We start from the raw sequence: 25,931 nt of genomic DNA, 5'->3' as shown, positions 1-25,931 counted from the left end.
CCAGAGGCTGTCTTTGCATACAGGTGAAGTCAATAATGTACCAAGAGGTTGAGACCATCAGCTACTCTCACCTGATTTAGCCATTGGAGGTGCATATTATAGTAGGGAAAGGATATATGCACCAAGTATGTATCAGAGGACCACCAAAGCATGTGCCATCAGGATGCAACATCATCAAAGGGAGAAGTCAGGTCATTCATTATTCAGATCAGAAATCCCCCACATTACTTTCTCATGCATGTGATCTTGGGTTGGGGAAATTGGCTAAAATGTTTTATAATGTTTTAATGGTTCTAATTTTGGTTCCTCTGTTTTGTTTTTGTTGGGTTGATGCTGGTTAAATGCTTAGTTGGGGTGGGAGTTATTTTAATTTGGGTAGAAACTATAAACTGTTTATTATTGTTGTTATTTTTGTTGTTGCTATTATTAGTTTCTATTTATTAATTGTTTTTTGTTTATTTTTTGGTTGCTCATATAGGATATGTTGGAGTTTTTTAAAAAAATGTTTGATGCTTTGTTCTCTTTTTATATATGTTGTAAGCCTCCCAGAGTGGCTGGGGAAACCCAGCAAGATGGGCGGTGTGTGTGTGTGTGTGTGTGTACACACACACACACACACACACACACACATACACACAATTTTAGAGGGCCAGTCAAGGCCATTCCCAGGGTATGGCCACTGTCACATGCTGACAGCTTCTAGGAATCACAGGTGAGAGCTGAATGTAGGGTGGGGACGAAATGTGGACAAATTATCCCAGAAGGAGCCACATGTGTCCTCCCTTTCCTTTAATGCCCCTTTACTCTAACTGCTCGGTTCCTTCCTTCCTTCCTTCCTTCCTTCCTTCCTTCCTTCCTTCCTTCCTTCCTTCCTTCCTTCCTTCCTTCCTTCTTGGCATAGAAAATGAGGCACAGAAGTGAGCTGGCCCCTGATCAATAAGTTTAAAGTAAGCCAGATAGACAGATAGACAAAAACTGTACTCGTGTACAGCTCTTATGTTGGAAGCAAGTTTGACTGACCTCCTTCAAAGACAACAGTCCATTTCACAGGATGGAACTATCCATGAGTATCTGCGCACTATGCTCTTTTAATCTGGATCTATTAATCATGAAGCCTCAATATATAGTAGTAGTTTGCCTCAGATTACCAGTCATGAGTGTGGCCTGGGGAGAGGGAGTATGACCAGGGGAAGGGCCTAACAGATAAGCTTTGAGGGCCATATTTGGTCTCTGACCCTGCAGTTCCCCACTCTTTTCTACAACATACCTGCAGACAATATATACCATTTACCCCTTTCCCCCCCAAAAAAAAACCCTGAGAGGAAATATCCAGCATTTAGACTAAATTTATTAAGATGCCCTCTGCCCCTTTGTTCTATTGTGAATGTTTCCCCGCTCTTTTCCACACACTTTGTCAGGCTTTATCTGCAATAGCTCCTTATCCACTTCACAATCCTGTTCTTGGTGATGGTTGTTCCAATTATCATTTTAATTCTCGAGTTCATGTACCAACTCCTCCTAATTACTAAGATAAAAATGTTTCTAATTTAAGAAGTGGTGCTCTGTAGCTGTCACTGTTATCATGGTGCAGTGGACCCAAGCTATCTTGGACCCAAACTGTTGAATGTGATGATTCAGCCAAAATAAAACATAGCAAGAAGAAATTTGTGACAGTGACTGATCAAGAGCTTTGCAGCAAATTGTCAATACAAGGATTATGAATGAAACCAAGGAGGTTTCATTTTTATTTTTTATTACAAAAAGTTTATTTTTTGGGGGGGGAGGGCTCTCATTTAAAAATTGTGTGCGATGACCTCCAAGAATGAAGTGAGTGACAAATGTTGCAATCATAGGAGGTGGAGCAGGGAGATAATTAAAATGTAAAGCAGAGTTTCGGTGTGGGAGGAAGGACAATATTCTGCAACTGAAATAATACAGCAGCTTTTGAAGCACCTTGGTGTTGAGACATCATTGGAGTTTACTTCTGGGTTCCTAATGCCTTCTCTGTCATTGCCCCCCACCCCAGTATATAATAACTGTATGCATAGCAGACTCATTTTGATCCATTCACTAATTATTATTATTATTATTATTATTATTATTATTATTATTATTATTTATACACCACCCATCTGGCCGGGTCTCCCCAGCCACTCTGGGTGGCTCCCAACAGAATATTACACGATAAAACATCAAACATTAAAAACATCCCTAAACAGGGCAGCCTTCAAATGTCTTCTAAAAGTCAGATAGTATTTTATTTCCTTGACATCTGATGGGAGAGCGTTCCACAGGGCAGGTGCCACTACCGAAAAGGCCCACTGCCTAGTTCCATGTAACCTCAATTCTCACAGTGAGGGAACCACCAGAAGGTCCTCGGAGCTGGACCTCAGTGTCTGGGCAGAACGATGGAAGTGGTGATGCTCCTTTGGGTATACTGGGCCGAGGCCATTTCGGGTTTTAAAGGTCAGCACCAACACTTTGAATTGTGCTTGGAAATGTACTGGGAGCCAATGTAGGTCTTTCAGGACCAGTGTTATATGGTCTCGGCAGCCACTCCCAGTCACCAGTCTATCCCAGTACACTATCAAGTGTACAAATGTACATGCAAACTTCGTCTTCTCTGTGTTTGAAGCTTTATTTGGTGGGATGACCTCTCATGACAGTATACTGAAGGTCAGAGTGGATAACAAACTAACATTTGGACTTGATCTGAAGTATGGATGTAAGGAGGCACCACTTTCCATTCCACTCCATGTATGTTGCATGCAGCACTGTTTGCATTCCACTGCAATTTGGTTTCCGACAAAGAGGATATTATTTGTCTTGCTGTCTGATGTGGAAAAATTATAAGTAGTTAATGATGTTATCATTACATCATTCCACACCATACATTTCAGTGTGTGGAATGGTGCAATGTGTGTGTTTTGTAGGGGACGAGATAATCAAGTATGCATTATCTGTGGGTTGCAAACAGCAGCAACAATGACTACCAACAGTATTTACTGGATTGGTTTCCATTCTGGATATGGGTTGCACAGCAAACACCAGCAATTTATTCTCCCATTTCTGACAGAATTTTCCAGCTTTCTCAATCTGATGGCAAGCATCAGGATGAGAATGGGAGAAGCGCGGGGGAACCGATTGCAACCCAGGATCAGGACCAAAATCATAAGCCAAGTTGCAGACTGCCTGCAGTCAGCAGAAGTGGCAAATATATACCTCTCAAGAATCCTGAAAAGATCAAAGACAACCATTGTTAGCTTGTTAAGATCTAGAAGACAGAAGCAAACACAAAAAATGCAAAACACAAAGGAATGTGTCAGCCAAGAAACTTTATAGTTCAAAAACCATTGAAATACACAAAGCAAAGCAAATGTTGACTAGCTCTTGGGGTTGGCTGATTCTCCCCCTCCCTGTTTTGCTTGCTGCACACCTAGTGAAGGTGGTAGGTGTGCAAACTGATAAGAAGGTACTGGGCTATGAAGCAAGAATGGCAGAAACAGGACAAGGGGATCAGTGATGGGACTGAACGAAGCCATCCTCCTTCCTAAATAGCCTATAAATTTCACGGAGCATTAACTACTAATATTCAGCATATGCAAAGGAAACAGGAGCAGGCTTGCCCTTAGGAACAAGAGACTCCCCAGCCATCAATATTTTCTGTTTGCATTGTTCTGCTAGTGAATATGGTGCCATATATTCTATTTTTTAAATGTATCTGCCAAGATAAATAAAGTCTGCATTTCTTAACACAATACGCAACGGGGGACAAGCCAGCGATCATACAAAGGATATGCTTTTAAGTAGTGCGAAGGAGCTCTGACAGTTATCCACATTCTCATAAATGTTTTGGCCAGTTTTTTTATTGACTTCCATAGATGGCATCAGCATTGCATGTATAATCAAGCCCGTCAAGAGGCATACACAGGTGCTTTGTTGTTTTGAACAGTCAATTCTCTGTATTCAACCACTATTTCCCTGCTACACTTCATGAACCTTCTCACTTGATCTCCACAAACAAATGTGAGTTCTTATGTCAGCGGTGGGCAACCTTTTGTTTTCTGAGGAACACATCCCCTTATGGGAGGCCATGTACATTGGTGAATGGAGCCCAATAACCAAAATTGGATGGAGCAAGGAATGATGATGATGATGATAATGATGATAATAATAATAATTATAATTATACCACCCCTTCTGGCTAGGTTTCCCCAGCCACTCTGGGCGGCTCCCAACAGAATATTAAAAATACAATAAAGCATCAAAGATTAAAAACTTCCCTAAACAGGGCAGCCTTCAGATGTCTACTAAAAGTCAGATAGTTGTTTATTTCCTTGACATTTGATAGGAGGGTATTCCACAGGGCAGGTGCCACTACCAAGAAGGCCCTCTTCCTGGTTCCATGTAACCTCACTTCACGCAGTGAGGGAACTGCCAGAAGGCCCTCAGAGCTGGACCTCAGTGTCCGGGCTGAATGATGGGGGTGGAGACATTTCTTCAGGTATACTGGGCTGAGACCATTTAGGGCTTTAAAGGTCAGCACCAACATTCCGACTTGTGCTTGGAAACGTACTGGGAGCCAATGTAGGTCTTTCAAGACCGGTGTTATGTGGTCTTAGTGGCCACTCCCAGTCACCAGTCTAGCTGGATACATCTCTCACCTTTGTACATTCCAGCCATGCACATCCCATCTCTCCATCATCCATCAGGCCAGCAAGGTCCAGGAGAGTTCAATGACACTTTCAAACCATGAGCAGGATGCTCATTTTAATTATATTTATTTTGCCCCAGGCTAGATATTGGCAGCACTGACAAGTGTTTTAGGTCTGCCTTTATTCTGGTAAGTATTCAAGTGGAGATGAATTCCTGAAGGCCTTCGAGATGTATCATTTATAGTGCTACAGCTGCTGTAGGTTTTATCTTTATTTTTTAAAGGGGAGTTCAATTATATCCACACCGTCACTCACATATCACTGAGTTTTGGAGGGTCATTCTGACAGCTCCAGGATCCTGTTAGAACATGGTGTCTCCTTCCCTGAGCTGGGCAAACACTTCTCAGACTTGAGGAAGGAGGTGCGATGTTCTGAAGGGGTCTAAGAGCCATCCTGTCTCCTTCCCTCCCCCCAAAGTGGGTGGTATTCTGTACCATAGCGTACCGCCAGAAAAAAAGCACTGGCCATTTTGCTTTTCCCGATCCACATCAAAGAAGAGATGTGCTCTGAGTCAGGTCAGAGAAGTGCTGTACCTGTAGTCATACTCCTTCGAGTTTCCTCGTTTCACCAACCAGTAAATGTCAGAGCTATGAGTATGTGCACTGGTGTCTAATTTTTACCAGTTGATCTTCTATCCTGACAGGTGGCTGAGGTATTATTATTGACAATAGTATAGGAACAAGATTGGGTGGGTCAGTTAAGAGCAGTGTGTCATCTGTTTAGACCTAATGCATTCCTATTTGACCATTTGAAACCTCTCAATTCATTGGGCTGTTTGATGAGGCATGCTATGGGTTCTAAGACTATGTCAAATACCATTGAGGAAAGGGGACAATCCTGCCTTACTCTCCTCATCAGAGGTCGGGAACTCATGGCCTTTAATTCCTATGAGCCCCAGCTAGCATGGCCAATGGCTTAAGGATAATGGGAGTTGTATTCCAGCAGTTTCTAACATTCTCCTTCCTTGCTGAATAGAGTCTGAATAGTGGCCATTGGTTGCTCTTTCAGTCCCTTTCAGACACGCAGACACCCAACAAGCAAGGACAAGAAAGGTGTAGAGATCTAAGAAGCCCCCTTAAGACCATCCCACACAGAACAGGAAGGTAGGGGCGCAGCTGGTGAGCTCAGTATGTTTGGGAACATTGTGGGCATGATGAATGCCTGTACCTCTTTCCTTCTACAAACATTTCACCTCCATGTGCTCAGGCTGAATGCCCGAAGAAGGCTCAGATCCCGAGAATTTGTGATTTTAAAACACCGCTCTATAATTTTAAACCCTGATCCTCCTTCAAGTACTGTATATGCCTTCCCTCTGGTGACCTGTACTTGGCACCAAAGATTAAAAACTTGTTTGGGGGTTCTTCCTAGCAGACTATGCAGCTGCTAGGTCAGTCTTTGAACGGGTGAATCAAAGCTGCTGCTGCGAGTGTCCTTTGTGTTAAACACCTCCTATCATTTGATGCCTGACTGCTTTTAAAATGAAAAACATGAAAAAATGCTTAAAGGGCTAATACTGTAAAGTAATTCGCTTAGAAAGAGAGATATTCCCACATGCTGGCTTTTTTAGAAGCTTAATGGGAAGAGATGTCCTTAGTTTACTACCTCAATATTTTTTCCTCTCTCTCTCTCTTTCTCTCTCTTTCTCTCTCCCCCCCTCACCCCCCTCAATCTGAAGAAGGAATAAAAATTCTCTGCTGGAGATTTCTTCAGGGCAAAGTACAAATATCTGGACACGGTAACAAAATTTGTGTGACCCACCAACCTAAAAACAGCCCACCACTCATCCATTGTCATGGGACAACCAATGCCATTCCCCATATGAACCAATCCAGACTTCACAATTACCATTGAGTCCCTTCCTTGTGTGCATCTTCCTCGAGAGATTTGGAGGGTGGCAACACAAGAATGGGCCTTTTCCGTGGTGGCCCCCCATTTGTGGAATGCTCTCCTCAAAGAGGCTTACCTGGTGCCTTCATTACATATTTTTAGGCACCAGCCAAAAACATTTATCTTCTCCCAGGCCCTTGGCTGATTAATACACACACACACACATACACACACACACACACACACACATGTGGGGCATTTAAACTGTGTGTGTGTCGGGGGGTATTGTTTTTGTTTGCTATTATGTTACATATTTTTGTATTTTTATATTGTAAACAGCCCTCTGATCTTTGGATGAAGGACAGTATAAAAAGTTAGTAAATGAAATAACAATAAAATAAAATTCTAGGAATTTAGGAATAACCAGGGCTTATTTTTTTCAACTGGAACTCAGTTCTGGCACCTCTCAGGTAGACACCATTGCCATTATAAGAGAACAAAGGAGGCATTCATGGTGAGATCCAGAACCTCTTTTTCTAGAAAAATAAAACTGGGAATAAATAATTCTGCTTTTTAAAATGTTGCTAATTTGCCTCAGGGATTATTATTTTTTCTGAGTTGCCATTTGAAATGCCTGTGGTCGCTTCTCTCTTCCTATCTGAAGCTTGTTGTTCAGAGTCAGACCCAACCAAGTTTTAATGTTCCCACACTAAATGATACACCTCCCTCTCTCCTTCCGAATCCATTGCAGAAGGCAGGAACCCTGAGAGGCTGCAAGTCAGCAGCTGGAGAGCCCTAGGCTGAATAAACAAGTTAAAAAAATTTCATGGCTGACTAAAACATATGGCTGATGTGGGCTAAAAGAGTTGTGCCCCTTTCTTTCATCTAGAGTTTGCTCTGTGGAGAAAACTATTTAACAGCAGGTTGGTTTTGCTTCAGGTATCATGCCTGTCAAGGTAAATGCTCTTGCATTGATTATACCTCACTGGCATTGCAAGGGTTCTGCTGCTGTGAGTCAGTCTAGGGCTAGAGACGACCAGATTTTTATACAAGTGCTGCAGTGTTGCCTATGCGAATGTGTCTACCTCTAGAGTCAAGTCTTTTATACAAGAACAATGGCATTGTATGCTGCTGGGGACACCTGGTAGATTTGAATTCTCCTGGCTCTATTGTTAAGACTTTAAACTCCTCGGGAAACAACATTAATCTTTGCAATTTTTGAGAGATTTAAAATCTTCTCCAAACAATATACCCTGATTGCCCTCAAGGATACATTACAATGCAGATGCCTCATATCTTACATAGCATGTGTCAACAGGTATTTCCAGACTACCTGCTTATTGAGCATTCATCCTGATTTGTTTGCAAAAATGAACCTCAAGTTATACTTTAATAAATACAAGCATTTACCAGACTTGGTCTTTCAAGTCTACGTTTTGGATGTGTGGGCAATAGAAACAGAATGTATGGCTCTCAACGCTCCTAGTACTCTAATGTTCTGCTTTGGACATCGTACCAATTTGGAACTATAATAATAATAATAATAATAATAATAATAATAATAATAATAATAATTTATTTATATCCCACCCTCCCCAGCTGAAGCTGGGCTCAGAGGGAGAAATGCAGGTGAGAAGGTTTAGAAGCATCCTTAACTCTTCCTGATTTGTGGCCTTCCTGAAATAAGGTCTCTGAGAACATCGATCGGACCTGGAACATTTATTGCTATAGCCGCACTGCCTGAAAGTAATTCCCATGGTTGGGAAAAGATAATGAAATAGATGCAGAAATTGTGATGCAGTAGCTGTGAGCATTTCCTGATTCATTTGGGAAGGCAATAGCAGAGAGATGTACTTAAGTGGAGAAACTTAGTGAACAAACTCTGTTTTTGTGGACACATTTAGAATATCCCCCCCCCCTGCCCCAAACCCAGCTGCTAGGTGTGTTTTACCCTGATAAAGTCAAGCTGACTTTATGATTAATAGGCATTCATGATATTAAGCTTTGGACATTACTTGTTTCCTCAGCTAACACAATACTGTCTTGAGTCACTGAGGGGTTTTTTTCCCTCCCTTGGAAAAACAAAACTAAGACACTTTTCATCAGACTGACATTGTCACAAAAAATGACAAGCATGTTTGGAATCTGAAATGCTTTCATTGGTGCATTCTGATGTCTATAAGAGAGGATGTGTTAGATTTAGAACAGTTGAGGCTTAGAGGGATGTTGTCATCCTTAAACAATCTTTTTTTTTTTTGCATCGTTCCTTTTTGCTACACCTTCCCCCCCTTTCCCCAGTCAGACACACAAAGATTATTTGGGCATTTATGCACTTTTCCATCTTTGGGTTTTCAGTAGATGGATAAATGTGTGTGTGTGTGTGTAAAATTCTACCTTATTTCTATGCAGCTTAAGGAAACAGAAAAGACATGTCGCTTCTTGCAACAACCCTGTAAGGTACATCAAAATGAGAGAGAAGGTCTGGTCCAGTGTCTACCCATGAATCTTATTACTGAGTGAGATCTGCACAGAATTTTGCTTAACGGTTGCCATCAATTTGATTTTAATTAATTTTTATCATGAAATGTTTTTAAAATGTTGGATTATTTTATTGTTGTTAGCCGCCCTGAGCCCAGTTTCAGGTGGGGAGGGCGGGATATAAATAATTATTATTATTATTATTATTATTATTATTATTATTATTATTATTATTATTATTATAACTCAGGTCTCTTGTCTGCCCTTGTCTCATCTGGCATTCTAACCAACACTCCCCTGACTCACAGTGTTAATCTTCAGATGGCTAATGTTTCCATGGGATGTCACTTAGCTGTAATGACCGCTCCCCGCTTAAAATGGGGGGCGCCCTTTGCGTGGATGCGCACAGCCCTAGATCTGGAGCTGCCCCATCAGCATAGGCTTGGCTTTGCCTTCCCTCAGGTGGGATACCTGGAGGTCTCCGCCTACCTCAATCAGTTGTCCAATCCTACCTGGGGGAAGTGTTGCCAAGGAGACTAGGCCAGGTAGGGGAGGGATTACCTGCCCACACAATAGAGGGAGGATCTTACCTGGGAATCCTCACTTGGCTCCAGAGCTTCTCCCACCCTACCCACCCTCAGTTAATGTCTTCTTTTGCAGGTTAACTTTTCTTCACAGGTATGCGGGCGCTGTTATGCTAAGGTCGCTGTTAAAGGGCCGGAAAGGAATTTCCCTGCATTGGCAGGTTTCGGCTTTCCCATAGCAAAATGTCACAACTTTGGTGGTATCAGGCCTTGGGCGGAATCCTTTAGTCCATCTTCCTCTTTGTGGCGGCGATACCAGGGTTCCCCATTAAAGGGGTTTCTGAAGGGAGGCTTTGACCGTACGCCGAAAGGTCGTCATTGCTCTCCCCTGCGGCGGCGGTGGCGTAATGGGGGCGGCTATCTCTGCTTGAACATATGTTCTCCAGAGCCGGCCCATCCCCCCCCCACACACACTGGATAACCCTGAAGCTCCCTAGGTCCCCGGCTGGGGACTGGGGAGGGAGAACGCCCAATGCCTGAGCCAAGGTCTACCCATATTTGAAATTTAATAAAGTTGTGGCCAATTTAATCCCATAGCACGTTGTCTTGAGTCATTATTCCACATGATGGGGGGGACCGCTCAGGATCTGGGGACTCCGCCTGTCCACGCAAATTAATTTTCCTTTTTGGCCTCACAATTAACTTGGTACTTCATCTCCATATTCCAGTTTTTTAAAAGCCCTCTGTTCTTTCCATCTCTGTTATGTCTGCAGTAGAGTTTAAGTCTAGGAGAAGGGATTGTATCTATTTAATAGTTCACTGTACAGCTCCTTCTTGTTGTCGGTGCTGTTCAGCATTTCTCTGATGAAGATAGGGATGTACTATATAATAATAATAATAATAATAATAATAATAATAATAATAATAATAATAATAATGTACTTCCAACATATATAAAAACATAATAAAACATCAAACATTTTAAAACTTCCCTATAGAGGGCTGCCTTCAGATTTCTTCTAAAGACTGCATAGTAACATATCTCCTTGGCTTGGGGCCACATAACTCCATACCTCCCAACATTTCTCCATTGGAAATAGGGACATCCTAAGGAAAAGGGGGACATTCCAGGATCAAATCAGAAACTGGAACAGCTTCTGTAAATCTGGGACTGTCCCTGGAAAATAGGAGCAGTTGGAAGGTCTGAGTTTTTTGACTTCAGGGTAGGGAATATGGATTGGCATTTATTCAGAGCTAAATGAAAATACTTTCCCAACCCAATGAAGCCTTAAAGAAGTTGGTAGTTGCAAAGCCAATGTTAAGAACAGGAATCCTCTAGGTCAACTCAAAAGTTAGTCTCACTGAATTCAGTAGGATTCACTTCCAGATAAGGGGATATAGGATTGCAGCCTTTAACTTCAGAAATGTAGCATTGTAGGAATGTTGGTGTTAGTCAAGTTTTCATGGAACCTTAGTGGTTCAGCTCTCACAGAAACAAGAGAATTTGCATTAGTAATTCCCCCCCCCCTCTCCTGCCTCTCTGCAACTCTGCTTTCAATTAAAATGTGTCCTGGAGATTTTTGTTTTTACCTCACCTGAGGTAAAGAATTGTCCTAAACCACAATAACTTGTTTCATCTTAAGGAATTTACCCCTAGGGTCTGGTAAAGCTTTCCAAAAGGTCAGCTTGGTTTCTTCAGTGCTTCAGGCTCCAGGGTTTTATTTATGTTGGTTATAGTTATTTAAATAGGAATGCATTAATTAGACATCCTGTGCCTGTGTTTGTGTGTGAGAGAGAAAGAGAGAGAGAGAGATCATCATCTAGTATGCATATAACCTTTTAAAAGCAGAATTTCCACAATAAAGCTTAAAACTCATAATTGGGCCCTGTTTCCTCTTTTGTTGAGCACCTATCATTTTAGAGAGTTTCTGAAGGATTGACCATATAATCCATGTTCCTTTGATCAAAAATATTGGTTTAATACAATGAGAGCCAGTGTGGTGTAGTGGTTAAGAGCGGTGGACTCATAGTCTGTTGAACTGGGTTCGCTTCCCTGCTCCTCCACATGCAGCTGCTGGGTGACCTTGGGCTAGTCACACTTCTCTGAAGTCTCTCAGCCCCACTCACCTCACAGGGTGTTTGTTGTGGGGGAGGAAGGGAAAGGAGAATGTTAACCGCTTTGAGACTCCTTCGGGTAGTGATAAAGCGAGATATCAGATCCAAACTCTTATGTTATTATCATGACATCCTCTCTCGGCTTGTTGAATCTAAACTTGGCTGTGTAATCTACAGTGTGTATTATGTGGATTGGCTTTGTATAATGTTTGCTCAGTAAATTCCTTCAGAGTGCATGTGCTTAAAAGTCTCACCCTCGTACTTGGCAGTTGTGTGCAGCAAAGAACATTGGAATGGATGCTCAGCGACCACGCTGCAATTTCATTCTTTGCTTGACTGAAGGCTTAAGTCTCAGTTTGCTGCCCCACACAATATTCTGCAGCTTTAGTTGGACTTATTAATCTTCATGCAATATGGGTAAGAGCAGGGCCATTTATTTCTGCCTTTTTGTGGCATCTCAACACCCTCCATCCACCATACATTGGATAATGTGTGCAGACATTATGTACAACAGGGAGGCTCCCCACAGACTTTAGAGCAGTGTTGGATCTCCAGCTGTTTTTGGACTACAATTCCCATCATCCCTGACCATTAAAAGCTAGGGATGATGGGAGCTGTGATCCCAAAACAGCTGAAGACCCAAGTTTGGAAAACATTGCTTTAGAGCATGACTGGCACAAAACAAGTTGGAACCCTCAGTCCCATGTACAGAAGCTGATGGGTAGCTGAATCATACTTGAATCAAAACTGGTTTCATAAAGAGCTAATCAGACATTTATCAAATGCTCCCCCTCCCCCAATGTTGAGTTCGGTTTCATGACATCCTCCATGCACTAGAGAGCAGCAATGGGCACACACAAAAAGCAGAATAGCAACCCAGCTCTGTCCTCCAGCACCTCGCAACAACTCCTCGGCCCCAGTCACCTGTCATCTGAGGCCAGCCTTGCTGAACACCATTTCTTCAGTGCTTCATGGTTCCTTTTTCCCAAGAAGATGTCAGAAAAGGGGTCTTTTCTCAGAAGCTTGATGGTGATGCCAGTTAATGTGGTAGTGAACAGGATTGGGCCTTTCTGATTCCAACTCCCCTCAATCCCAGCCAGCATAGGATGACATGAGTTGTAGTCTAATAACAGCTAAAGAGTTACAGGTTCCCTACCCTGGTGCAAAGGATGAGGGCAAGCATAGGAACTGTTGCTTCCTTCTCTTATCCTGGGATGGAGGGCCTCAAGGAACATGTGCCCAGTAACAAGGAGCATGATTGCAACCAGAACCATGCAAAGAAGTGGCAGTTGTTGTGAAACTGTTAAGGAGAAGGGTGCAGCTTCATGAGAACCTAATTGCATAGCCACCAGATTCAAGTCATAAAACGTTCTCTAAAGAGGTTTTGGCTCAGCTCTATGAAAAATGTTTTTTTTTTATTTCATGAAAACAGGATGTAATCTGAAAATTTCAAATCAGATTTTCTTATCTACCATTTAATACTTAGCTATCTACTACCAGCTCATAATGCTTATCTACCAATGTCCAGAAATCCCAACATAAATCTAAGCTTCCCCGGGATATGACATTTCTGCTGGATGCGATAGGCCCTGGGTTACCCTAAGGGATGGGTAGTGTTGATGAGTAGATTTGGGCGTGCACAGTTCATGTTATTCAGCAGATTTCTCAACAAGTCTGATCCCCTCAAAAGGAAAGTATTTGATGAAACATGCATGCTAAGTAGCTATGGCACTTGCCCAAATCGTGTTTTGTGAAATTAAATTTGTCTGGGAGCTTTTTGGATACACAGAGGCTAATGAAAGCATTATGAAGGAATATCATACCATTCCTGCTGCCGTAGGACCTCATCTAAAATTAACACTTTAAAGCCTGAGCATTTCTAAGTAGTCGTGGTTATCAGATGCATGTTGAATATTTTAAACAGGGGGCAGAGCACTTCCTCGTATATTACCCCGAAGGTCTTCAAGATCAAAATCTGACAGTGAACCTTTGTCTGCAACTAAAAGCTAAGCATGTCTGTCTGATCTTTCTTGGGGGTGTCGGGAGGGGGCAGCTTATATCCTGAACAGAAAACAAACCAAGAACCAGCATTCCATTGAAGAGATAGAATTCTATTCGTAATCTTGTATGCTTCGGGCTAGGGAAATAGTGTCAACATGGCTTTTGACAAAAGATCAAGAACGGGGCTTAAAAGATCTGAAGAGCCAAAGTCTCACACAAAGGCGATAAGGATTCCTTCCTTTAGCAGTAATAATTTTCTGGCTTTGATATGACCTCCTATTTGGATTCCATCCAATGGGTTAGCACTAAGAAGTCCAAGGGCTCACCCACAATTCTGTTTTTCCCATGGTTTATGGGCATGGGTCTGAGAAAAAGAGAAAAGGATAGAACTTCTGGTTCTTTGTCTGTCATCTCTGTATAGAAGAAATATTCAAAACACCCACCCAACAATTGCACTTTCTACAAATCAACATTTTCTTCCATCCTCAAGCAAAATTGAATATACAGTATTTAGCAGAATACATGCAGCAAAGAACTGATGCAGCAAAGCCAAAATGGAAGCTAGACTGAAGGAAGATCCTAGGTAACCTACAGGTAGGTACAGATAGAAGGCGGGAAGGCAGAGACAGAGCCTAAATGGACTGAACTGAAAAGGAAGATTTCCCATCCCAGAAGCTTTTGTCAACTGCCCAAAGCACTCTTGCTATGTTTCTTTGTTTTGATTCTAGAAATGGGGCTGTGGACAGGGTTTTTTTTTCTTCCCTCTCCCACTCTTGGTAGGCAGTATTACCATTGCTTTGGGATCTATGACACTATCATGCAGACTGGTCTGGCTGGCCTTACAATAGTGTTCAGAATCTTAGATTCTGTGGGCATGAGCAATGCCTGCCAGCTAAATGGTGGATGAGAAGGCGTTGCAGAACTCTGCCCCCACAGCACATGGTGCATGGCTAAGGTCTTGCCAGCAAATCCTGTCTTTGGAATTTTCCTGCATTGCTGTTGCCATTTTTTTCCCCTAGGCTGGCACGTTGATTGGGCCTGCTGCCATCCTACAACAGCTGTGATCCAACAGATCCAGGTCCAACCCCTTCCCATCCTTGGAATGCCCCATATCAGAGCTTTCCACTGGCCCCCACCACTGGGCCTGCCACCCACCTGCCCATTTGGTGAGAGAAAGCAAGAGGTCATCACTGTGCTGATGGAGACCAGCCGGACCCGACACCATTGCTATACAGTGGTACCTCAGGTTAAGTACTTAATTCGTTCCAGAGGTCTGTACTTAACCTGAAACTGAGGTACCACTTTAGCTAATGGAGCCTCCTGCTGCTGCCATGCCACTGGAGCACGATTTCTGTACTCATCCTGAAGCAAAGTTCTTAACCTGAAGCACTATTTCTGGGTTAGCGGAGTCTGTAACCTGAAGCATATGTAACCTGAAGCATATGTAACTTGAGGTACCACTGTACAGTGGTGCCTCGCAAGGCGAAAATAATCCGTTCCACGAGTCTCTTCGTCTAGCGTTTTTTTCGTCTTGCGAAGCAACCCTATTAGCGGCTTAGCGGATTAGCGCTATTAGCGGCTTAGCGGCTAAAAGGCTATTAGCGGCTTAGAAAAAGGGGGGGGGAGCGAAAAAAATCGCAAGACTCGCAAGACGTTTTCATCTTGCGAAGCAAGCCCATAGGGAAATTTGTCTTGTGAAGTGCATCGAAAAACGGAAAACCCTTTTGTCTAGCGGGTTTTTCGTCTTGCGAGGCATTCGTCTTGCGGGGCACCACTGTATTATCATGTCAAGGAATGCAGCACCTGTAGATTTTCTGTTTTCCATATCATAGAGCCACTGTTAGGGGAAAGGTGGCAAGGAGCCCTTTCCTTCAGACATCTGTGGGATTCTAGCGCGACAAGACCTCAGATCTAATGTGATGAGCTAATGGATGCCATGGTATAATTGTTAACAGACATCTGCCAGATCTAAATATAGGTTTCATAAACTTTCAGTCTGGACTTTTTCGTTTCTTTTCCCCCCTGCCTTAATCTGTTTCATCCCCTCTTATGTTTCAAAAAGAGTCGGTACCATTGTCTGTAGTGGTGTGTAAATGTAACCACATGCATGTATGTGGTTAATAGCCTTTGCTATTACGATTCCTGTAAGCGATGGCTATTTCCCCCTCCCTTCCCAATTACAAAACTTTGACTATGATGCCGCGATGACAACAAAAGAAAGCTATTCCCACTTCCTTGACTTGCAGCGGAACAAAATGCTCACAAATGGAATGCAGATTCTCAAATTTATATTAATTGCAAGGGAAATGAAAGACATGTCTGGAACACACAAAAGGAACACTCTCAAGAAATGAGAATCATGGCTGTGTGAGAAAGACAGTTCTCACCAGCAGCCATTCTCTGATCTGTTTATAAACTTGATAGCCCTGAATTCTTTTACATTCTGCTTGGTATAGTAAAAACCTTGTGGATTTGTCCATCTAGACCTTCGCATACATGTGAATGTGTCTAAAAATCTCATTTTATTGCATTTCATTTTGTTCTCGAGGGGCTCTTTCTCAAATGGTACTTGAATATTTTTTAACCGTAGAATCTTTTAGCAGGCATCGGGCCAAAAATACTTCTAATGAAACTTGATAGCTTATGTAATGCTTTATTGATCATTAGCGATGTAATGAGCTGTATCCTCGAGTTCTTTTCAGTCAACATCTTCCTCTACGTAAATTTAAAATAACTGCTACTGTTTTCCATTCCAAGTTGGATCATGGGACAATATATAGCATTTATTGTTTGTGCTGAGTTGACAGAAGCATTTTAGACAGATGAGAGGGGTTTTGGTGTCATGCAAGGGGGAAAATTGTGAGAATAGTAACCAGAAGCAGCTAGAAGTATGGCTTCATCATATGACCCCCCCAACCCAACCCATAAAGGTAAAGGGACCCCTGACCATTAGGTCCGGTCGTGACCGACTCTGGGGTTGCGGCACTCATCTCACTTTATTGGCCGTGGGAGCTGGCGTACAGCTTCTGTGGCCAGCATGACTAAGCCGCTTCTGGTGAACCAGAGCAGTGCACGGAAACACCGTTTACCTTCCCGCCAGAGCGGTACCTATTTATCTACTTGCGCTGACGTGCTTTCGAACTGCTAGGTTGGCAGGAGTAGGGACCGAGCAACGGGAGCTTACCCTGTCATGGGGATTTGAACCGCCTACCTTGTGATCTGCAAGTCCTAGGCTCTGTGGTTTAACCCACAGCACCACCCGCGTCCCAATCCTTAGAATGTGACAATTCCTTTCAAAACCTTGTCTTGAAAGCCAGCCTTGCAACAGGTGCTTAGGTAGTTGTTACTGATACTGAGCAGTTTATCTGGGTGTTGACATGTTAACAGCATATCCAGGAGCTTTAACTCAGCAGCAGGAAAGCTGCTTTGCATGCAGAAAGATCCTGGTTCAGTCTCTAGATAGGGGAGCAGAAAGCTCGTGTCCAAACCAAGCATCCATGGTCTGTCCTTGCAGAAGTTTGCTTCCTATGTTCCACACTAAGTTCAGGGCATGCTAATGACAAGTAACTAATCCTCTAATTCTGCTGAGCTGGAACTCATGATCAATAAGCCTCTTCTTCTTCTTCTTCTTCTTCTTCTTCTTCTTCTTCTTCTTCTTCTTCTTCTTCTTCTTCTTCTTCTTCTTTGCTATCAGGTGATTCCTTGACATGGTCATAAGAAAACATTTGAAGCTGCCTAACTAAACCTATTTGGGGTTTGACTTCCTTGTTGTACAGCTTCTAAATTTACTGCATGGCTTTTAAGCCTGGAAGGGAACGCAACACTTTTGTTTTAAGATGTTGTTAGCGCCCTGCTCCACAGAACTTGGGAATACTGTAGTAAAATATCCAAAAGAAATGAAACTTTTTGCTTTTTTATGAGACTGTTCTGAAGCTGATTTGTACGAACAGGAGTTCCGTTTCTGTTCCTGGAGCCTGCTTATATAAGCATTTATTTGCTTTCCCATGTTTCGGTAATGTCATGGCTTTGTCAATTTATTGGGCTCTTACTTTCTCCTTGAATCAGGGTCTGTCAGGTGAGACTGCCTCAAATAAATTTTGCTGTCCCAATATGGCTACAAAGGAATGAGATATCGAGAAGGACTTTGCTTTGTGAGAGGAATACAGGTGCCCAAATGTAGACACAGGTGCTTTATTTTATGCAGTTGAGCTGGAGAGCTTTTACTTTGCAATTTTTTTTATAGTATCATAATTTTCACTCATAAGAGTGCCATAAAGTTTAATGGAAAAACACTGCTACTCTTGCCAAATACAAGATGGGAAGTCAAATGTTGCCCCACCCCAACAATTTGGGTGGATTTTTAAAGAGACTGGACAAATTTCATCCAACATAAAGGCTATCAGTGGGTACTAACGCCTCACTTTTGAATTTCTGGTGCTTTTCTTCTTTTTTGAGCAAGCATTTAAAGTAATTTTTATCTGATCCTACAGCTAATTTCGAATGATTTTATCCATATTGTAAATCATTTGCAAACTCACCGTACACTGCTTAGAAACCAGTATATAAATTGTTGAAATTAAGGAAAATAAAATGAAATAATGGCTATATCTGGTTAGCTACTGTGAAGACAAAATATTTCACTTAGCAATTTCATGTAATTGTATATGCATGTTATAACTTACTCTAAGATCACAATGATGAAAGGCGGAGAATACACAAATAATAATAAGATCAAACACAGGTAGCCTTGCGTGCTAATTTATGGCTTGATTACCCACCCTCAATTTATTTTCCATTTTACTACTACTACTACTACTACTACTACTATAGTTTGTGGATTTTTTCCAACTGAACTGCATTGTAAGGTAGGTAAAGGTAAAGGACCCCTGGACGGTAAAGTCCATTCAAAGGCAACTATGCGGTTGAGGCATTTATCTCACTTTTCAGGCCGAGGGAGCCGGCGTTTATCCACAGACAGCTTTCTGGGTCATCTGCCAACATAACTAAACCATTTCTGGTGCAACGGGACACCGTGATAGAAGCCAGAGTGCTTGGGAATGCCGTTTGCCTTCCTGCTGCAATGGTACCTACTTATCTACTTGCACTGGCATGCTTTTGAGCTGCTAGGTTGGGAGAAGCTGGGACAGAGCAACGTACGGATTCAAACCATGCTGTGGTCTAAAGCACTGAGCCTCTTGGGCTTGCTGATCAGAAATACATTGTGTGGCAGAGGTTATATGAAAGTTCTCTCCAACTCACAATGGCTCATTTAAACACGCAAGTTATTCAGTAGAGAATATGCATGTGATAGCAAGCCTAGATAATGGTCTAATCATGGGCAAGGAAGAGACTCTGTAAGGAGTGCTTCACATGACAAGTAATTGCCAAGAATATTTTTAATGGACAAGTCAGAATGTGTAGGTCACACTGGCTGCATGGATGAGTTCAAAGCTACTTGCACTGTGTCACAAATCTTATGGCAAACTCCCTGAAGTCTCAACTAAAAGCATCAGGTTAAAACACACAAATGCAACCCCCCCTGAGCAATTCCTGCCCTCAGGCACCAGCATGGAAAAAACATCAAAACATCACTCTGCTGCAATACAAAGTAATGAAAGGAAGTGAGACCTCTGACAAGCAAGCATGTGAAACACAGAAATGTCGAAATAAGCCTGGTATCCCAAATTGCACAGGTTTCCGCTTGGTTCTTACTTTGCCAGGAAACATGAAAATAATTGATTCCTTAACCTTGACACTAATAAATCATTGGCCTTAAAGTGCAGAGGCCAATTAATTGTATTGAATACAGCATACCCTCCAAAATTTCTCCAATGAAAATAGGGATGTCTCGTTCAACAAACAACAACAACAATAATGTTATTATTATTCTTATGCCTGACAACAAACCCTAACTATTGGATTCTTTTGCCCCATCTTTTTGTGCCTGCCAAACAGCCATGTCACGCTTAGGATAATATTTTATTCTCCTGTTAATTATGCTGTTTTAAATGTGCATTTTATATTTGAATTCACTTAGCAATGTTTTTTTGAAATGTTTAAGTTTTTTGTTAATTTTTGTATGTTAAATATGTATTCTGTAGCTGACCTCCTTTGAAATGTTTTCTTTTGAAATCTAAGGTAATATTTTTGTTTTCTGTTTGTTGAGATATATTCTCTTACACTTTCTGGAAAGTTCTGTCAGCTGCTCTGCACATGGCACCAGTGGCAGAGGAAGGGGGCATGGTGGGGATGTGCCATTCCAGGTGTCACCACTGAGGGGGGTGACAAAATGCCAGGTGGCACTCACTGCGGGGTCTGCAGCATGCCCGAGCCATGCATCTCTCTCCGTGCAGGCTCCGTACTGCCCAAATGGTTCACCCGCTTCCTCCCCCCCCCCCAGTTGTAGGGTGCCTGAGTGGGAGGAGAGAGACAAACTCCTCAGAGGCCCCACAGAGCGTTCTGCCCCGGCTGAAACTCCCCCCAGGCATCTGGTCAGATTGCTCCGCTGCTGCATGGCACAAGACCATCAGGTGGCCTTGCTCTACAAGTCTTGAAGAAGGCCATCAACCGGTCCCTTAAATGTCATTGGGAAGTGTCCCATTCGTAGCATGTGTGTAGTAGCCTCAGCCACTGGGGTTCTATGACCAAGAGATATGACTTTTGTGTGCTAGAAATTCGGACAGTTTGCCATAACCAAAAGGCCTCCCAACCTATTTATGACCTGGGTTCAGCTGCATATACCAGGCCTGTCCCAATACATTACTGCTCACAATGAAAATCCACCCAGCATCCCTGCTTCTTATTTTTTGTCTCATGAGGATTTTTTTATGTTCCTTGATACATTTTCTGCTTTTATGCTTTTCTTATGTTTATTCCGAGAAGCTCTGTGCACATTTGTGTACTGGAACCCCACAGATGCACTTGACAACTCACCTCTTGCAAGTTCACAGCTTATCTCTCGCCTTTCTCCATGACAGGAGGTTTCTGAGGTAATTGACAATAACTGAAAAATAATACCTAACAGCACATTATTATTATTTTTTAAGATAGTAAAAATCTACGTAGATTTGAGGGTGGTGATGATGGCAAAGTACAGGCCCCAGGCCTTAAGCCAATGGAAAGGGGGCCTGTATGCACAAGGAACGCATGTTTGTAGACATGTAATTAATTCTAATGCATTCCTCTGAAAGGGAAATGTCAAAACAGTGTAGAAAATAGTGCAATTATTTGCATTAACATTTGTTGACAAAAAAAACCCCAATGATATCAAACACTGCTAATATTCCCTTGTGTGATTTCCATTCTGATCTTTTGACATACATACAAATTGCAGAAATTTCTGCTCCTTGGTTGCAGTGGATTTGTCTAATATAACTGCAATTGGCAGGACAGATTCCTCCACTGAAATAAAAGAATGAAAAAAAAAGACCAACCTTCATTAATAGGTCAGTGTGCTGTTTCCAATTATGATTAGCCAATATGGAGCCTCACGTGAGTGTGATAGCTATCCCTGTTGTTTCTCCCCAGCTTCAGTAAATGAGAGTGATAGCAAGTCTGAACATGGAGTTTCAATTATGTGTAATGGTCATTGATATAATGTAGGGCTTCCCTATGTCCAGACACATCTGGGAATCGGGATGCCAAAATGGCGGCCAGGTGGATTTTTGCTGAATTGACAAAATGTCTGGGGAAACCCAGACATATGGCAAGTAAGGCAAATTATATATATATATATATATATATATATATATATATATATATATATATATATATGCAAGCTCAACAACTTTGTCCAGATTTTTACTTTTATGAATATGGCAACCCTATATACTGAGCATTCTCACTAAAATGAACTGAGCATTCTCACTAATATGAACTCCACCTGTGAATATTTGCACACCAAAGAGTCTGTGACCAGAAAAAAAACCTTGAATGCATATCATTATTCAAGCGACAATATCTTACAAGCTGTTTTAGTGTTTTTTATTCAGATACTGTAGGAAATCTATGACTTCCTGTTTGAAAAAAGATCAAAAGAATAAAGCGGGTAGAATTAGGATTTGCTCATTTCTTCTTTTAAAATATTTCGGCTAGCTGGGATGAAAGCAGGATTTTAGTGCTGCTTAAGGCCATTGCTGTAATTAGTGGGTCACTTAAAATGTATCAATATCATGCCTAATGAGGCAAAAGTGAAGTCAGAGTTAAGAATGTGTCTGGACAAAGTGCTAACAGACAATGTTAGCTTAAATCGGAGTCCTCTTAAAATACAAGCTGTGTCTGCTGCAATTAGTGCTACTGCTCATTCCAGGAAAATGTAACCGCAAAGGAACTGCTTCATCTTGAACCCCATCTGACTTTGAGTGTCCTTAACTGTCTGGAAAATGGCAACACTGGGAGCTTGCTGTATAAAACCCATTACATCATGTGTGGAGACTGTGAGGGAGGATTGCTTCATGCGAACCACTGCTTTTCACTAGTACATGATCAATTTACAAAGCTTTGTGGTTTGTTTCTGATATGCTGTTTCTGCTAACCCATTGCAATTGCTTTGCTGCTCATCATAGGTGCTGAGTGTGTGGCCCTACAACATTCCCCATGAAGGGGAAGGGCACCCACAATTTTTTGTGCTGGGGCCACACCACGGGGGCATGTACACCCAATGTTAGCATGCCCAGTGGCAGAACATATGCTCCTGCCGAGTGCGCCCCCAAGGGAACCCACTGCACCGAGCCCAGCTTGGCGAGCTGCCCAGCTGAGGTGTGGGACGGCCAACTCCAGGGCCCCCTCAAGTGGCTCTGTGTTCCCCCACTACCCCCACCACATGCCTTCTTACCTTCTGGAGGCCCATTACAGCTTCCAGAAGGCCCAAGGGGGCCTATTGTGGCCACAGTCAAAAGAAAAAAAATTCTTCCAGTAGCACCTTAAAGACCAACTAAGTTTGTTCTTGGTATGAGCTTTCGTGTGCATGCACACTTCTTCAAATACACACAGGTACACATTCTTCAGATACACACTTCTTCAGATACACACAGGTACACACAGATACACATTGTGGCCACAGGAAGACCCAACGAGGCACAACAGTCCTCTTTTTAATCCTCTTTTTAAAGAAATGGGTGGCAACCCTAGTGGTACAGGTTCTCCAGCAGACACAAGGCTCAGGAGTCATGATTTGGACATTTAGGAGCAGGCCAAGAAGTTCAGCACTGGATAGGTAAAGGTAAAGGTACCCCTGCCCGTACGGGCCAGTCTTGACAGACTCTGGGGTTGTGCGCCCATCTCACTTAAGAGGCCAGGGGCCAGCGCTGTCCGGAGACACTTCCGGGTCACATGGCCAGTGTGACATCGCTGCTCTGGCGAGCCAGAGCTGCACACGGAAACGGCGTTTACCTTCCCACTGGTAAGCAGTCCCTATTTATCTACTTGCACCCGGAGGTGCTTTCGAACTGCTAGGTTGGCAGGCGCTGGGACCGAGCAGCGGGAGCGCACCCCGCAGCAGGGATTCGAACCGCCGACCTTTCGATCGGCAAGTCCTAGGCGCTGAGGCTTTAACCCACAGCGCCACCTGTGTCCCTTCAGCACTGGATAGAAACCACAAATACATCTCCACCAGCTTCCCCGCCTTGCCCCCTAAACTTTTAAAGATGAGGCATTCTCATGTTGTGGGAATGTCAGGATTACAAGTGTGAGCTCATTGGGGTTGTTGAAACTGCTCCCATCTGTGAAGGTGGTGTCTAGTTTTAGGCAACAAGACCACACGCTCTTGCTTGAGCTGTTCAGTCGCTGCTGCCTTCCTCTAAGCCTCTCCCAGCCTCTGCTGAGGTTCTGTGCTCTGCAGTTTCCCCCAAGGTGAAGTCTGGGCAGAAAGGGGAGTCCCTTCTCCTCCAACCTATTTCTCTGTTTCTTGCCCATCCTGTGCTGCAGGGCTTATGACAGAAGGTCACATTCCCAACTGACCAACCTTCCACCACCCAGGCTACCAAGAGACATTATCATCCACATCCCAGCCTGAAAGTAAAACATATAAGGATGGCATTATTGTTCCTAATTAAAACTGTATACTGCTCTTCATTTGTAGATCTCAAGGCAGTTCACAACAGAAAATTACATTATACCCCCCCCCCAAATGCATAATAAAAATAAGAATAAAAAAAATCCAACAATCCTCTTTTCCGTAACACATTTAAAGGGGCATTGGATGTCAAAGGCCTGGCTGGAGAGAAATGTTTTCATCTGGCACTTATAGGTGTATAATGAAGGTACCAGGTGAACCTCCCCAAGGAGAGCATTTCACAAATGGGAAGCCACTGCAGAAAAGGCCTTTTCTCATGTTCCCACCTTCTGGACCTCTCATGGTGGAGGCACGTGAAGAAGGGCCACAAGAGATGATCTCAGGGTCTGGGTAGGGCTGCTGAGGGGAGTAGCTGAAAAGGGTGGTGGTAGCCTGAATGAGTCCTGAATGCCAGGAGAGAAAACTAGAGGGCCATATTTCACCCCAGAGTCTGATGTTCCCTCCTGTCCCCTCATATGTTAAGGAAGAATGGGGTTGTGCATGACAGTGATGTATGCTGCTGCTGTCAACGTGCAGCCATTCCCCACACCGTGTGTTCAGTTCTATGTACATAATGATGTATGTGCATAGAGTTTTTTCTACAAAAAGGGTGTTGGTGGATCCTGGGCTAATCCAGAGAAATGGAAGTAAATAGCTAGCTGCATATTGAAGCGACAATGTATGCATTTGATTCCAGTATTAAGATGATACTGCGGGAGGAGATAACAGACTTGATTGGATTGAGGTCTACTGGGTGATAGGATTGCTTGGATGATGAATCAAATAAGTGAGTATTCTCCTACTTTAAAATAAAATAATAATAAAAAAGTTACCCGGATCTTTTTCCAGCCTTAAGCGAAACACATCAGTTCCTTATGAGATGAAGAACAGAAGCACAAAGAGACATGGCAGGTTTTTATATTAGATTTTTGATATTAGATTTGATACAAGTCTATGAGCAATTCAAATGTTCTTGGAACCAGAAGCTGGCCTAGGTTCAGAGTTCTTATCTGCAAATCATTATTTCTAAAAGACTTGAACCCTGATGCATCTCCCCATCGAGCAAATGCAAATGAACCGTCTTACAAATAAAGTAGCCAATTAACCCTCTCTATCTTCAGGGCACACGGGTTGTAAGTCGTTGAGACTGCCAATTGAAATGCAGACTATAGTTTATGCAACACATACAAACAACAGTAGGTATCTGCCAGATGAAAAAAAAACTGAAGAGGAATAATAATTAAAAAGAAGTCAGCCAGTGAATGCAGTCAATAGATCAAAGATGAATTCTATTAAAGAGAACTACAGTTAAGCCTTCTTGTTATGCTTATTGCATCAAAAGCAATGAAATGCAGATAGTTAGTATCCACAGTCAGATGGAGGCACCTTATGCAAGGACGCTGGAGATGGTCTTCTCTGTGGTGGCACCTAAGTTATGGAGCTCCTTCCTCTTGGAAGCACAAATGGCTACAACATGAATGAGCCTGTTTCTAAAAACCTTGGGGGGGTATCTTTTCTTCCTCCTTAACTTCTCCTTGTACTGTTCTTAAATATAAACAAATTTTGATAAATTTTTATCCTTTCTTTTAGGCTTTTAAGCAGAAGTTAGGTGGCCATCTGTCATGTATGATCTAGTTGACATTCCTGCATTGCTGCGGTTTGAGCTAGAACTCTATAGTTCTATGGTTCTATGTATATTTTGCATTTTATTGTATGTTATGGGTTGTGTTGCTATTGATACATATTTCTATTGAGGCTGTTTTGATGTCTGTGGTGCATAAAGCAGTGCAGAAGAACTTCATATAAAAAAATATCCCAATGAACATTTATTTGGATTCATTTCAGATTTACATCAGGGGTTCCCAATTCTGTAGGTGATGCATGCACAGAAGCTCATGACCTTTTGGAAATGTTCTTAATTGCACTAGAGTGGTAGGGAATATAGACCACCATTTGCAGAGTGGTAACTTACCATGATAGAGACATCACCCTGCCAACAAAGGTCCGTATAGGAAAAACTATGGTTTTCCCAGTAGTGATGTATGGAATTGAGAGCTGGATCATAAAGAAGGCTGATCACCGAAGAATTGATGCTTTTGAATTGTGGTGCTGGAGGAGACTCTTGAGAGTCCCATGGATTGCAAGAAGAACAAACCTATCCATTTCCAAGGAAATCAGCCCTGAGTGATCACTGGAAGGACAGATCGTGAAGCTGAGGCT

This window comes from Podarcis melisellensis, assembly GCF_964234715.1.
Source record: "Podarcis melisellensis genome assembly, chromosome: 4".
In the NCBI taxonomy this organism is placed as follows: domain Eukaryota; kingdom Metazoa; phylum Chordata; class Lepidosauria; order Squamata; family Lacertidae; genus Podarcis; species Podarcis melisellensis.
The sequence above is the reverse complement of the archived record's forward strand: the minus strand, read 5'-3'. Positions refer to the sequence as shown.